Below are 15,496 nucleotides of genomic sequence, written 5' to 3'. Positions count from 1 at the left end.
AAAAGTCACTGAACAACAGTCTGATGCTTAACTGTATCAAATGAGTCTGCTATCTGAAAGAGCTATAGTAGGAAGCAGGGCTTGGGGGAAGCCTATTGATTTTAAAATGGAAAAAAGAAGAGGGATAAGCATTTATATAGGGCCTAGTATGTGTCATGCAGTACCCTATAAGCATTTTACAAATATTTCATTTTTTTCCTCTCAAAGACTTTATAGTAGATAAACGCAGTTGTTATTCTCACATAACAGATGAGGAAACCGAAGCAAAAGGTGATTAAGCAATTTGCCCCGTGTCACTAGCAAGTATCTGAAGTTGGATTTTAATTCAGGTCTTTCCTACTCCAGACCCAGTCACTGTGTGTGTGACTGTCTCAGCATGTTAGAAGCCATTTTTTCCTATGAGAAAAGAATAATATCCCATTTAAGATGAACCCAGAAGTTGAGGACAGAGCCTCCACAACTGTGTGCCCAGTGGAACTACGGCTGACAAAAGTCAACAGCTAAATACAAGACCAGAGTAGCAGGACTAAGCAGAGCCCTTGTGAACCTAGCAGGGTATCTGATAGACCCTCGTGGAGACTATGCCAAAGACTATGAACTCCTGGAGACCAGTAGGAACCAAATAGATGGACATCACACAATGGTAATGCCAGAAGAAAAAGATGGTCCTGCTGCATTGAAGGTGTGAATGGAGTCTATATGAGGGTGCCCCGAGCATACATATTCCTTACATATGTTCCCTATGTGTGTCCACTCTTACAACTGATAGTGAAAATATTTGTGGCAGACTGAGGCTGTGGTTTATAGGGGAAATTTTTTTTTTTAATTAATTATTTTTTTTTAGTTTACAACACTCAGTTCCACAAGTTTTTGAGTTCCAAATTTTCTGCCCCTCCCTCCCTCTTCTCCCTCCCTGTCTTCCCTCTCCCTCACCCAAGAAGGCATGTAATCTGATATACTTTCACATTAAACTTATTTTCCCAATAATCAAGTTGTAAAGAAGATTTATAACTAATTAAATGAACCATGAGAAAGATGCAACAAAACCAAAAATAAAACAAAACAATAAAAAAGAGAGAGCAAATAGTTTAGGGAAAATGTTTTATTTCTACTTTTTTCCCTTACTATATTATTTCATTAAGTGCTTTGCTTGGAACTAACTCTGTTGAATCACAGACTAAGCCATAGATTTGAGTGACTGTGGACCCAAAGACTAAGGTCCTTTTCTAGGTTTCTCTGGAGGACCCGTTGTATGAATTGAGAATGTCCTCAGATGCTATATTTACTTCATATCATTACTACTAATTCTGTAGTAGCTGTCTGGTTTTGACTATTTCCTTTGATCCTTATGTAAAGTCATTCCTTTTTACGTTAGGCCTTGGTTGCCATAAATAGTTTTCCATACTAGTGAAGGTTAGTTCTGAATATCTTCTATAACCAAGGAATAATGCCCCCCCATCCTAGACACCAGAAATAAAGATATGAGGGGCACTGTGTTATAATGGAAAGAACAGGGGACTTGGGGAAAAGGCCTGGCTCTGCCACAAACTAGTTTTTTGACCTTAGGAAAGTTACATCTAATAATAATAACTAATACATATAAAATATTTATAGCAGCTCTTTTGGTGATGACAAAGAATGAGAAATCGAGGGGATACCCATCAGTTGGGGAGAAGCTGAACAAATTGTGGCATATGGTTGTAATGGAATACTGTCCTGCTATAAGAAATGAAAAGAGGGATGGTTTTCAAAAAAACCTGGGAAGATTTTTATGAACTGATGTAAAATTAAGTGAGCAGAACCAGGAGAACATTGTACACAGTAACTGTAATATTGTAATGAAGATCAACTGTGAAAAACCTACTTACTTTGATCAATAGAGTGATCCAAGATAACTCCAAAGGACTCATGATGAAAAATGCTATCCACCTCAAGAGAGCTGAGGAACTCTGAGTGTAGATTGAAACATAGTGTCTTTCACTTTCTTTGTTTTTCTTGCAATATGACTAATATAGAAATATGTTTTTTCATGAATTTACATGTTTAATGAGTATTATATTGCTTGCCTTTTGATGGGTGGGGGAAGAATTGGAGAGATGGGTAGAATTCAGAACCCAGAAAAAATTAATGTTCAAGAGAAATAAAATCATAGCTAGTATTCATGTAGTGCCTACATGGATTCCAGGTACTGTGCTAAGCACTTTCTTTGCAAATGTTTTCTTATTTGAGACTCACAACAACCTTGGGAGGTAGGTGCTATTATCATCCCTATTTATTAATACAATTAATAAACAATTAAGGAAACTGAAGTAAACAGAGATTAAGTTACTTGTTCAAGGTCACATATCTAGTAAATGATCTCTGCTCTTCTTAATTCCAGGACTAGCATGCTATCCACAGAACCACTAAGTTGTACCTTTCTGCTTCAGGTATGTATTTTCTTATTGGTAAAAATGAAGGAAAGCATCAAAGTACAACAAGAGTTCTTAAAATATGGTCTGTAAACTTGTTTTGAAAATATTTTGACAACTATATTTCAACATTATTAATTTCCTTTATAATTCTATATATTTTATTTTCATTACTTTAAGTCAGGGCAGTCCAAAAGGTGACCCGTGGGCCCCATGTAGCCTGCAGTGCAATTTATGAGGCTGCCTACAAGCATAGAAATTTACATAAATGCTTTAATAAATGAAGCCCAGCTATCGCAGAGCTCTCACTAAAATGGCAAATCAAAATATATTGTCTATTGTTTCAATAATAACCTAAGGTTGGACACCCCTGCTTTAAGTTATTATATTGACTCATAGAATTAATGAAAGTGCTACAGGGGTCTATGAGATGAAAAAGGTTAAGGTCCTACTTGACAGTTTAGCTTCCCTCCAGCTCTAAAGTTCTATTGTCTGACCTTGGATTTATTTAAATAGACCCTCCCACACCGGAAAAAAAACCCAACAAAAACAAAAACCAACCCAAACAAACCCAAAAAGTTCATTCTACTTAGGAACAATAGATATTCTATTTAAGAAGCTCTATGGAAAAGCATTGGCTGTAGCCTTTCATCAATGAGGATAAGCATAAGAAGTGCTGTAAAAGACCTTATTAAGGTCTTTTTTTGACTAGTAGTGGTGAAGAGTTTGTCCTGTAGAGAGAGGAGGGAATAATAGATAGCCAATCTGAAGGTTGTACTGATAACTATGAAATATTTCTTAAAACCTAGAGAAGACCTCAGAGTATATAAAAGGAAGGGTCTGATTCCCACTCCTAGGAACACTTGCTGTAAATGGATATAAAAGCATCCAGGTGACTGTCTAAGCCCAAGCTGCAACCCCTCACTTCCAGAGCAAATGTATAAAAGTTTCCAGGTCCCAATTTTCAGCAGTTTGCTTGCTATGAACTGAACATACTCAGACCGTAAGGTTTCTTTCCTCCCCCTCAATTGCTTCAATCAGAGTTTCTATCTAATTCAACAGTATATTTTAATCCCATCAAAACTCATATTTCAATTGACTTACTGGCCCTTATTGCATAGAATGTTGGTCTCTTTCCCAACTTCATTTGATTCTAAAGAGTTACTGATTCAAATATAGGGATTTGGAGTCAGAGGAACCGGGTTTCAATGCTACTTCATTGTGGGGGAGGTTTACTCTTTTGGTTTGAGTGCTCCCTCCCCCATGAGAAAGTGCATGATGTAACAACAATGCTGCTTGCCACTACTGTGGCTGTATAAGGCCAATGACACTAGTACACAGGAGGGGTGCTAGCACAGATCCTTTGATCTGCTTTTCCAAGGAAAGCAACTTTAAGGGGCTAGCAATCTCACTTTAATCAAACATACATAGATATAATCCGCTTAGTTCAGGGGGAAAAGCCAGCACCCCGAACTTCAGAGCAAATACAAACAGAAATTACAAACAGAAAATATCAGTAGATGAAATAATGCAAACCAGTAGACAGGCTTCTAGCTTTCTGTCTGACATGTCAGTTCATGGTTACCAGGGAAGAACCAACACCTGGGTTTTCAAGTGGGGGGAGGGGTGAAAGTCCATGACAGCTACCCAGATTAAATCACAGGACACTCTTCCAGTGAGTGAGAGCCCCAAGCAAAACACTAACCTCTGAGTTTATATACCCTGTTCAGGGTCAAAGGGCATCATAACCGTGCTACTCAAAATCATGTGATGCTTTTTCAGGGGTCACAGCCTGTGCGAACTAGGCTTTCCCTTGACATAAGCAGGTTATCAAAGACTCCCAATTTAATCAAAGAAACAAAGGCCAGACTCATCAAAGGCATTTGATTACAAAATTGCTCCAAAAGAGAAAACAGTAAAAAAGGTCCACCTTAATTACCATAACATGTGACTATATCTCAAGCTAGAAAATAGGGATTTTGCTCTCTACCATAACCCTGAAGATTATGCAGTAGAGTCCTTAAGAGAACACACGAAATATTCCTAATACCTTGGAATATAAAGTAACCAGCCTACTGAAGTATCACACTCAAGATTTCATCTGACAATATCCAAGAAGTGGATGTTGTCCCTAGAAGGGGCTGATTGTTACCAACTACAAAGTGAGATGGGTGGAATGGGATAATGATGAGACAAAGATCCTTCTGATCTCCTGCCTTGTGACAATGAGACCAAGCACCACTTAGTATAAGTTCTTTGGAGTATTGTTGACTGAGGGTTGACAAGAAGAGGCCAAATACAAGAAGAGAAGGATAGAAGTTCAGACTAACACAAGTATCTATGGATTAGTCATACTAATCTCAAGGCAGTTTGGCACAGTGAAAGAACAGTGCCTTTCGAATCAAGGGATCTGAGTTTAAATCCTGCCCATTACTATCTGTTATTTGTGTGTCCTTGGACAAATCACTTAACCTTTCTGAATCTCAGGTTCCTCATCAGTTAGAAAGAAGGGGGATTGAAATAGGTGATTTCTTTTTTTTTAAGCTTTTTTTTAAAATTTATTTAACATATTTAGTTTTCAGCATTGATTTTCACAAGAGTTTGGATTACAAATTTTCTCCCCATTTCTACCCTCCCCCCCACTCCAAGATGGCTTATATTCTGGTTGCCCTGTTCCCCAGTCAGCGCTCCCCTCTGTCACCCCACTCCCCTCCCATCCCCTTTTCCCTTCCTTTCTTGTAGGGCAAGATAAATTTTTATGCCCCATTGCCTGTGTATCTTATTTTCTTGTTGCATGCAAAAACATTTTTGTTTGTTTTTGAACATCTGTGATTTCTAAGTTCCCTTCCCTTCCAGCTCTAAAGCTATGATCCTTTAGGGTATACCTTAAGACCAGGCTTAAGGGACCTTGAAAGCATTCCAACGCTTAAGAGATGAATCAGACAACAAGAACTCTGAGTAGTTTGTGCTTTTCATGACTGCAATCTAGCTCTCCATTCCCCTTGAACATGTAGCACAGCCCTTGAATTAGAGAGTTTCTGGGTAAAGGTAGATAAAGATGCTGTCCTAATGGAGTCAGTTTCTTCCTTGGGAGCTTCAAGGTATGAAACTTTTGGTCATGCTGTCTTCTATTCCTAAAATGAACTATCTCTCCTTATTTCCATTTTTTGAAGTCCCTTCTTTCTTTCATGGCCAATCGTGGGAGTACCTTCTCCCATGAAACATTCCTTGATATCTACCTAGATTTCCCAAATAGAAATGAGCAGTTTCTATGAATTTAAATTCATATTGCTGTTTCTTGAATTTAAATTAAATCCTAACAGAGCAAAGCAGTTTAGGTATATTACCACTGTACACAGAGATTCAGTACATATATTTTTTTGCCATTGTATAATTCCCTAGTGGGAATGTCCCTAGAAACTCAACCTGATCAAGGCCATCCAAACCTAATCCAATTCAGACAGAGGTATTAAATTAGGAGTCTTTAAATCCTCCCTGCCTAGGATGAAGATGAGCTCAGCATATGAGGATAGGGTTCAGGTAAAAGTAAAGGTTAAGTAGACACACCTGTCTGTATTAGAAGGATCTGTGAAGACTCCAAAAGAGATCCAAAAGAGAAAAAATAGATGGAAAAAATCATGACAAACAGGTCCAGAATAGAGATCCTGGAACTAGCGTAAGCTCCCAGAAACAATTGGATATACATAGGTGATAATTCAGTCTCTTCCTTCTTCCTTCATCTCTTATCCTTGCCCCTATTCCTTAACTTTTACACCCCACTCCTCTCCCCAGCAAGTACAAGCTCTAAAGATCTTTAGATTACCCTTAAACAATATTCCACTGATCTGTTATATAGAATCACAGAAAAACTTAAGAATTTTCTTTTTCAAAAAATTGAAAGCCCCCCAGTATATCTTTAGAGTGGTAACAGTGCAGTGGGCTGCCAGTGAATAGAGTGCTAGAAGGTAGGGGAGCAACTATAAGACATAGTTTCTTCAGCTGTTAAGCAAAAGCAACATTGCATCAAGAAAAGTGACAGTCACGAGTTACAGAGCTTGACAACACCTGTGTAGTGTTTACCCTCAGACAGATCGATCATTCTGTTACCTTGCTGGGGAACAAGGAGAGACAACAGCGATGAGGCCTGCCAAAGGCCACCCAAATAGTCAAAGTTCACAGGACACAACAGGGGAGGACTTGAGAGCCTTGTTGACTCTGGTATCTGACAGGACTGACTCCCACCCCCCACCCAGACCTGCAGGGGCCCAGACTGCATGCTGAAGCTTGTTTCCCCATCCCTTCTCTTCCTGCCAAGTCTGTCAGGGAGTGCTGTGGTGCAACCACATCATCCTAGCATTACCCACAAACCCTGAAGTAATTACAAGGACTACAGGAGCTATACTGTCCCCTTGGCTACTGTCAATTCTAAGCACAGAATTGGCAAATTGTAATGTTTTATCAGGTGGATTTCATGTACACATTGACATGAAACGTAATAAATAAGTTTTCAGTAGTTATAGCTACATAAATATGTCTGCTAATTGAATAAGGACTGTCAGTTTAAGCAAAAGAGGGTAAATTAGGGTAGGAAAGAAAATTGCAGTTTCTTGAATTTAAATTAAATCCTAACAGAGTAAAACAGTTTAGGTATATTACCACTGTACATAGAGATTCAGTACATATATATTTTTTTGCCATTGTATAATTCAGAATTAAATAAAAATCCCCTTTATTGTGTTTCCATGTTTTGAGATTGTGGACAGATCGATATTTCTAGCCTACTTATACACTTTACCTAAGGGCTGTGAGTCATGTTTGTTTTGAAAGAAATAGCACTTAACGACTGTCAATCAAATGGAGTGTGAGAAACACAGAACTCTTTAGGAATTGTTCTACCTCCTCCTTAGATCTAAATATAACAAACTCGCTTGGCTGTCTCAGTAAATAGCTAATCTGAGTAAAAAAGGTATAATTCCAACTAATCAGTGTAAGTAAAGATTTCAAGGCCCTTCCTCGCTCACAGGCCCTTTTTGAATACGTCTACGTCTCTGTGTATGTATGTATATGTATATATAGAAGCATAGATGAATATGTGAAAGGAAACAGTCCAGGTTTCCATTTCATTAGGATAGGGTTTTAATTGTTTATGGCAATGAAGGCTGGAAGAGAAAATATTGACTTGAGTCACGGCTTCTAGCTTCCATCCTAACTAACTATATGACCTCAGGGAGACGGCTCTTTACTTTCTTTTGTATTATTTTATCCATCTTCAAAATGATCCTTATTTTTATACTCTGTCCATTTCTACTGACCTGTCACTATGCAAGTTAAATCAATATTTCAAGATTAAATAAAATGAAGAAATGGTTACTACCTGGTCTGTTGCATATAGATAACTTGATTCAGGAAGGATTGTGATAAATTGTGGATAAATGAACACTATGGAAAATAGATATTAGGAAAGTTGGGGGTACATTCTTTTGAGGTAAGCTATCATTCTCCCCCAATTTAGTCTCTGACACCATTGGCAATTAAATGCTGGACTGATCAATCTAGTACTTTTTATGTTTCTTATATTTTTCTAAATGTAGAAGGCATGCAAGCTATTCTTCATTTTCTAGTAGTGTAGAGAATGCAGATTATGTTTAAGATTTAACTGTATGTAATTAATTTCGGGGAGAGGTTTGTGCAAGCAATAATTCTGTGGAAAGTTGGAGCTAATGCCAGAAAACAAAGTTTCCCTTACCACTATATTTGACAAAAATAGACTAGAATAGAAGAAAATGAGCATTTATTAAGCCCCTACCATATATCAGGCACTGTGCTAAGTGTTTTACTATCTAATTTATTTGATCTTTACAAAAACCCTGGGAGGTAGGTTCTATTATTTTCATTCCCAATTTGTAGTTGAAGAAACTGAGGCAAACAGAAGGTAAGCAACTTGCCCTGTATCACACAGCTAGGAAGTACCTGAGGCCAGATTTGAACTTAGGTCTTCCTAACTCTGGGTCCAGTGCTGGATCAACTGTACCAACCAGCTGCCTCTGATAGAGAATTAATCTCAAAACCAGGGAGACCTGATTTCAAGTTTTGTCTCTGACATGTATTAGTTATGTGAGTCTGGGCAAGTAAATCCCTTTGTCTCTCAGTGCTCTGGGTAGCTCTGTTGCAGAGAAGGTACCAACCTATATTGGTGGTCATACCAATGACATTATAGGTCTACTACCTATGTAGAAATTATATATATATATATATATATATATATATATATATACATATTATATATATTATATATATACATATACACACATACATATGTATGTATACACACACACATACATATATATATATTATATAAAATAAAGCCATTGACAAGTATTTATTAATAATGTGTAATGTACCAGGTACTGGTCTAGGTACTAGGTATACAAAGACAAAAATGAAATGTTTCTTGCCTTCGAGGACTTACATTTTAGGAAGGCAACAACATGAATATATAAGTAGTACAGACAAAAAGGTTCCATACTTTTTGACCCAGAGATTCCACAAGTAGGCACCTACTCTAAGCAGGTCAATGAAAAAAAAAAGTTACATATATACTAAATTATTTATAAAAGCTGTTTTACGATTGCAGAGAACTTGTAACAAAGCAGGTGCCCTTTGATTAGGGAATGGCTAAATAAATGGAGCTACATGAAAGCAATGTAATTTTATTGTGCTATAAGAAAGGATGACTATGATGAATATAGTGAAGCATTGAAAGATTTACATGAACTGATGTAAAGATGAGTAGAGCCAAGAAAACAACATATACAATGATTATAAAGTGTAAATAGAACTACCACCATAAATAATAAAAAAAAGAATGTTGCAGAATTACAGAGAAAAAGAAGAGATATGAGAATGCCCTTCCTCCCCCAACTACTTTGCATAGGTAGGAGGGCCCTGGGTGTCAAATACTACATAGATTTTCAGATTTTAAAAATCACTGTAGATGATTGTCTTTTTCTTTCTCTTTTTCTTTTCTTTCTTTAAAAAATATTATATGGGATGACTTTCTGAGAAGGGGGAAGAAGAGAGAGAGGGGGAAGTTTAGGTAATGTGAAACAAAGATTTCAATAAAATGTATTTAATTTTTTAAGTAAATGCAAAGTATACACAGGATAATTCAGGGAAAAGAATTACTGGGGATATCAAGAAAGCCCTCCTGTAGGAAGTGCCACTTGATTTGAGTTTTGAATAAGACTTAACAATTCTTAGAGGCAGTGATATTGAGGGAATACATACCAGATTTAGAGAATGTCTCTACAAAGACATAGAGATGGGAGATGAAATAATATGTGTAAAGGACAGCAAGGAGGCTTGTTTAGATGCATTGTAGAGTACATGAGAAGGCAAAAAGGGTAATAAGAATTGAACAGTAGGCTAGAGATAAATGATGAAGGATTTTGAGAGAGAGAGAGAGACAGAGAGAGAGAGAGAGACAGAGACAGAGAGAGAGAGAGAGAGAGAGAGAGAGAGAGAGAGAGAGAGAGAGAGAGAGAGATTGAGATTTGTATTTGATCCTAAAGGCAATAGAGAACCACTGGAGCTGGCAGAAGCCTACTTTGGAAAAAATATCTGTGTCATTGAATTAAATTAAATTGAACAACTATGAAATGTGTCCTGTGTATTAAAATTGTGCTAGATATATACTGTGTTCTAGTTTTACATGGAGTGGGCTTAATTTTGGTGGCTTCTCAATAATTGTACTCTTCTTAGCTCATGCTCTCATGCTGTTTTTTTTCTGGGAATGTCAGAATTTTCCTCTTTCTGCTTTCTACATAGGTGTCTTCAGTTTCTTTGTCAGAAGTATGTTAATAAGGCATAGAACATAGACTTTATTATACCCATGAAGAATACCAAATGGACTCAGGCTCAAGTATATAAATAATCAAGGAAATTTTGTCCTGTGCTGACTCACTTCCCCATGTACCTTATACAATCATTTCAGATTTATAGAAGTACCTTGAAGCTTAGACCTGCTTCCCGCCCTTAGGCGAGGAAGAAAGAACTTAAAGTTTTAGGGAACTAAGCAATCTCCATGCTCATCCCAGGGATCCCCACCTTCAATAGGGGGCTGGATGTATTGGTCCCAAAGAAGGAAAAAAGAACTTGGAGTTTCTAAGAAAACCAGCAATGCCCTTCTCTGGTACTTTCCACCTTTCTTCAAGACCTTGGTCTGCATGACTCATAGCACCAGTGAAAGACAAGTTATGACCTTACTCCTTTGTATTATATCACTTCTCCTTGGACCCACCTCCCATCATTCTGTAGAGTAGTATAGAGATTGCCTTGTATCCTGCTCCTGTTGCAACTGTATACAGTTCTTGAACCATTCTATGACTAAAGCTGCTATAGCTGCCCTTCCTATTGCTGTTGTCACCACTTCCATTGCTATCACTGCTGCACCTGCTGTTCCTGCTTCTTAGGCAACAGGGTGCTTGGAACTCGGAAAACTTAGGTTAAATTATGCCTTGACATTTACTAATTGCGTGGCTATAGAAAAGTCACCTAACTTCTCTGATGTACCCTGTACCTTCACATTGTCTGTTTGTATCTACTGGTACTTGGAAGGACAATGCATTTTTCAAAGCACAGAGGAGATATGGATCTTCTGCTTGGGCAGCTTGAAAGCTGACAGAGACTGCCAGCTTTGTACGTCTACTCGCTAGTGTTTCTACTTCCTTCCTAATAAAGATTCTACACAACTGCCATGGGCTGGCCACAAATCAGTGTGGATGAGGCGGAAGCTCTGTCTACAAGAGTTGGAAAGGCAACTTATCTATAAAGTATGTTCCAATGTTCTATATGGACTCGCAAATGAGAATGGATAGAAAACACTGTACGCTTTAAAGTGCTATGTAAATGTCAGTTATTATTCTACAAAATTTCGTTGCTCTTTTAGACTAATGTCCATCATGAAATCATATGATAATAGATCTAAAATTGAAAGAAACCTCAGAGGATGTGTAGTCCAACTTTCACTTTACAGTTGAGGAAACTGAGTCTTAGAAAGTGACTTGCCTATGGTCAAAGAGTATCGACTATGAGATAGAAGCAGGATTTGAACTCCTATTTTCTGACTTCAGATTATCCCATAATATTGTCCAGACCAACATATCTTAGGGAGACTCGATATGTTTCCAGCTTTTTTGCAGTCACCCTTGCATCTTTGCCTGTTGACACAAAACAAAACCACTTGGTTAGCTGTCAAAATCTCCACACTTGCCCTTAGTGAAAATTCTCTGTTCTTTACTGCTGAGTTATGGCAGCTGAAATAAGTTCATGCCTAAAATTGAGGTACTAATTTTAGCCAAGCCTTTCTTAGGCAAAAGATGAAAACTGACATATCTTTATATTTGCCTTTCCATCCCCTACGCCCCTGCCCCACCATGACAATGCCAGACCATCAAAATTGCCTTGAGTCTCTAATAAGGTCTAAAGAGGGTGGAAATATTAAAGGATAGATAAAAACCTGATAATTACAGCATAAGGCCTAAGTCTCTATTGTCCTTTAGTTAAAAAACAAACAAGAAGAACAGCCAAAATTATAGTCCCTACAAATGTCACTGGGTGCAAATATACAATTTATATGTTCAGGGCACATAGTATTTACCATCCATTAGTTATATATGTATAGTTATATCCGCATTATTTTGTTATTCAGTCATTTCAATCATGTCTAACTTTTTGTGACCCTCTTTGGGGTTTTCTTGGCAAAGATTTGAAATTGCCATTTCCTTTTCCAGCTAATTTTATAGATGAGGAAATTGAGGCAATTAGGGTTAAGTGACTTGCCCAGAGTGAAACAGATAGTAAATGTCTGAGGCCGGATTTGAATGCAGGAAGAGGAGTCTTTCTGAATTTGGGCACAATACTCCATCCACTACCTGGTACATAAGCTAACCATAGTCAAGCATTAGATATGCATGCTGTAGACTACAGTACTCATATGCAGATATGTAGTACATAGCTCATTGTAATGTTAATGGAATAGAAGATCTTCCTAGCCCATTAATAGGCCTTACATGGAGCCCATTAAGGGAAGCTTAATTAGGGGAGGTTTGTTTCTAGGAAGGCTCACACCTTTTGCTAATTTATAATTAGGCACTGGGTCAGGAGGGTCCTGATGCCCTGTGGCTCTGAGAAGTGTATATATACTCTGAGGTTAGCATTTTGCTTTGGGGTTCACTCATTGGAAGAGTGTTTGTGTGATCTGGCCAGATGAGACTCTAGGTAGGAACACCCCCAGCTTTGAAAGCCCAGATGTTGGTGCTTCTCTGTCTGGTAACTATGTATGTATTGCCTTCTCAGACAGTTAGAAGCCCTGTCTGTTGATTTGTGCTATTTTCTCCTCTTGTAATTTCTGCTTATAATCTCTGTTTGTATTTTCCCTGAAGTTCAGGGTGTTGACTTTTCCCCCTGAACTAGTGAATGTAATTAAAGATTGTTGACCCCTTTAAAGTTGCTTTCCTTTAGAAAAGCAGATCTAGGAACCTGTTCTAGCAGTCATCCTGAGTATGCCAGTGTGGTTACTGTCACACTCATTTCACTCTTTATCACTTCATACAAGTCTTTCATTGTTTCTTACTGCATAATAGTATTTCATGACATTCATATAGCGTAATTTGTTCAGTTAATCTCAAACTAATGGATACTTATCTAGTTTTTAGTTCTTTGCCACTACCAAGAAGAGCTGCTACAAATATATTTGTGTGTGTGCGTGCATGTGTGTAAAATTTCCTCTTTTCTATTGAATATTGGATATATATGTCATATATGTATGCATATATGACATATATATGACATATATGTATATATTACGTATACACATACATATACATATATATATACATATATATCATTGGATTGGATAGTGACATCATCTATAGGATATTGGCCTAGTAGAGGCATTGTCAGGCCAAAGGACATGCACAGGTCAGTGACTTACAGGCCATAGCTCCAAATTGCTTTTCAAATGCCTAGAGTAATTGACAGATTCCTCAGCCACGTATTAATGTGACTCCCCCCACCCCAACCCATCTGTGATAGGTCTAATATCTTATACCATTTCACTCTATTCCCAACATGCAGTAGGCTTCCTCCTTTGACAAAGATTAGCTTTCCTTAAAAAGAAACAAAGCTGTCCCTGGGGCCTGACTGATCTAGGCTTCCCTGACACAAGTTCCTAGTTATTTAAAGGTATGAAATGCCCTAGCTCTTCCAGGCTTCTCAGACTTAGTGGGTGCTTGAGACCACAAGAATAGCTATAACCTGCTGACCTGCTGACCAGACAAATTTCTATAGGGAAGCAATGGAGGCTATGTCTACTACAGCTGAAGATAGTACCACCGTATCCTTGTTGATACCCTTACTTTATTAGTGCAAAGTAAACTTCCTTTTTTCAGCTATTCAGTGGCTTACCAGTGCCTCATCTCATCCTCAAACTGAATCTGTACTAAGAGTGCATTAGAATGGCTAATGTATGGATTTTTCTCCTAACTGTGCTTATTTGTTATAAGAAATTATTTAAATCAATTTGGGGAGGAAGGGTTATTGGTGATAGTGATGCCAAAAAAAAGAGAAAAAAGTACCAATGAAGCATTTAAAAATTGCATAGAATGAGATTCAGAGGGAAACGGTGATGTGCAAGAAAGCTATCAAATTGATATGCTGAATTTATTATATACTGTAAAAAGGAAACAAGCTGAAAATAGCAGAGATGTGTGGTATCAAATGTAATCCTCTTTTTCTGTACATTATAAAGGAACATACATATTTTTGTTAGTGTTTGTCAAGTTGTAAATAACACCAACAACAAATATATATTATATATATTGTACACACACACATATATACATATATGTGTGTTTAAGTGTATATATATATATATATATATATATGTATATATATATATATATATATATATATATGCTTTTGAAGCTATATGGGGTAGAAAAGGCAAAGAAGGAATATGTTTTTTTGCTTGGGGCAGATAGTATAATAACTGACAACAGAAAAAAGATATAGCTGCTAAATTTCAAGGTTTTTCTGCCCTTCTTTTCTGTGCCAAGGAGAATGATCTTTGCAATAGAAAATCAACAAACAATAAAAGTGATCAATGGAGATTTGATATCCACTCTAAATAAGGAGATAGTAAGAGAGTAACTGATTAACCTTGAGTTAAAGTCACCAGGCCCAGATGAACTTTACCCCCTTGTACTGAAAAACACTGGATGCTATGATTACTGAGCCTCTGTCAGTAGTCTTTGAAAGATCTTAGAGAACAGAACTAAAGAAAGGCAGATGTCCTGACTTTCAAAAAATGGAGGAAAATCTACTCTGTAAAATATAGGCCAGTGAGCTTGACTTTATCCCTGCCTGACAAAAATTGAGGATACATTATTAAGCCAGTATGGCTTCATAAAGAACAATCTATGACAATCTATGACCTTATTTATTTAATAGGTTTACTAAATAACTAAGGCTGGGGAGTTCAAGGGAGTGCAATTTTAGGAGAGTTTTATGGAAGAGATCCTTGAGGGGAAAAAGGGGAGGAGGAATCTCTCCTCTTTCTCCCCCCCACCCCAACTATGACATTTAGCAACAACTTATCCATCCATTCAAAAGTGGAACAATTTGTTCAAGCAACCTTGAGTTGAACGAACTGAGATAAGCTTTCCAGACAGAAAGCCAGCCAGTTAGTGGAAGGAATGAGCTTCAAGGAATGAGACCTACTGTAACAGAAAGAGAATCAGCTATGGACTCAAGGGGGAACTGGTCTTGGCAATAGGGAGTCAAACTGTAGAGAGGCGCAGACCCTGGAAACCTAGCTCAGCATTTCACCTAGGAGAGATTCTTTACCCAAAGGAAATTGTATGAAGATTCTATGAAAAGATATAGGATTGCAATGCTCTGCTGTATCAGGAGTTGTGAATTGCTTTTGCCAAATGTGTATCCCATATGTGTACCTTACTACCAGCGTACTCTAAGTTTGTGCCACTGTTTCCATGGAAACTGTGTGTATTTGTGGGTGTGTGCCC

The sequence above is a fragment of the Trichosurus vulpecula genome, chromosome 5 (genome assembly GCF_011100635.1).
Source record: "Trichosurus vulpecula isolate mTriVul1 chromosome 5, mTriVul1.pri, whole genome shotgun sequence".
Classification (NCBI taxonomy): domain Eukaryota; kingdom Metazoa; phylum Chordata; class Mammalia; order Diprotodontia; family Phalangeridae; genus Trichosurus; species Trichosurus vulpecula.
This window is presented reverse-complemented; position numbering follows the sequence as displayed.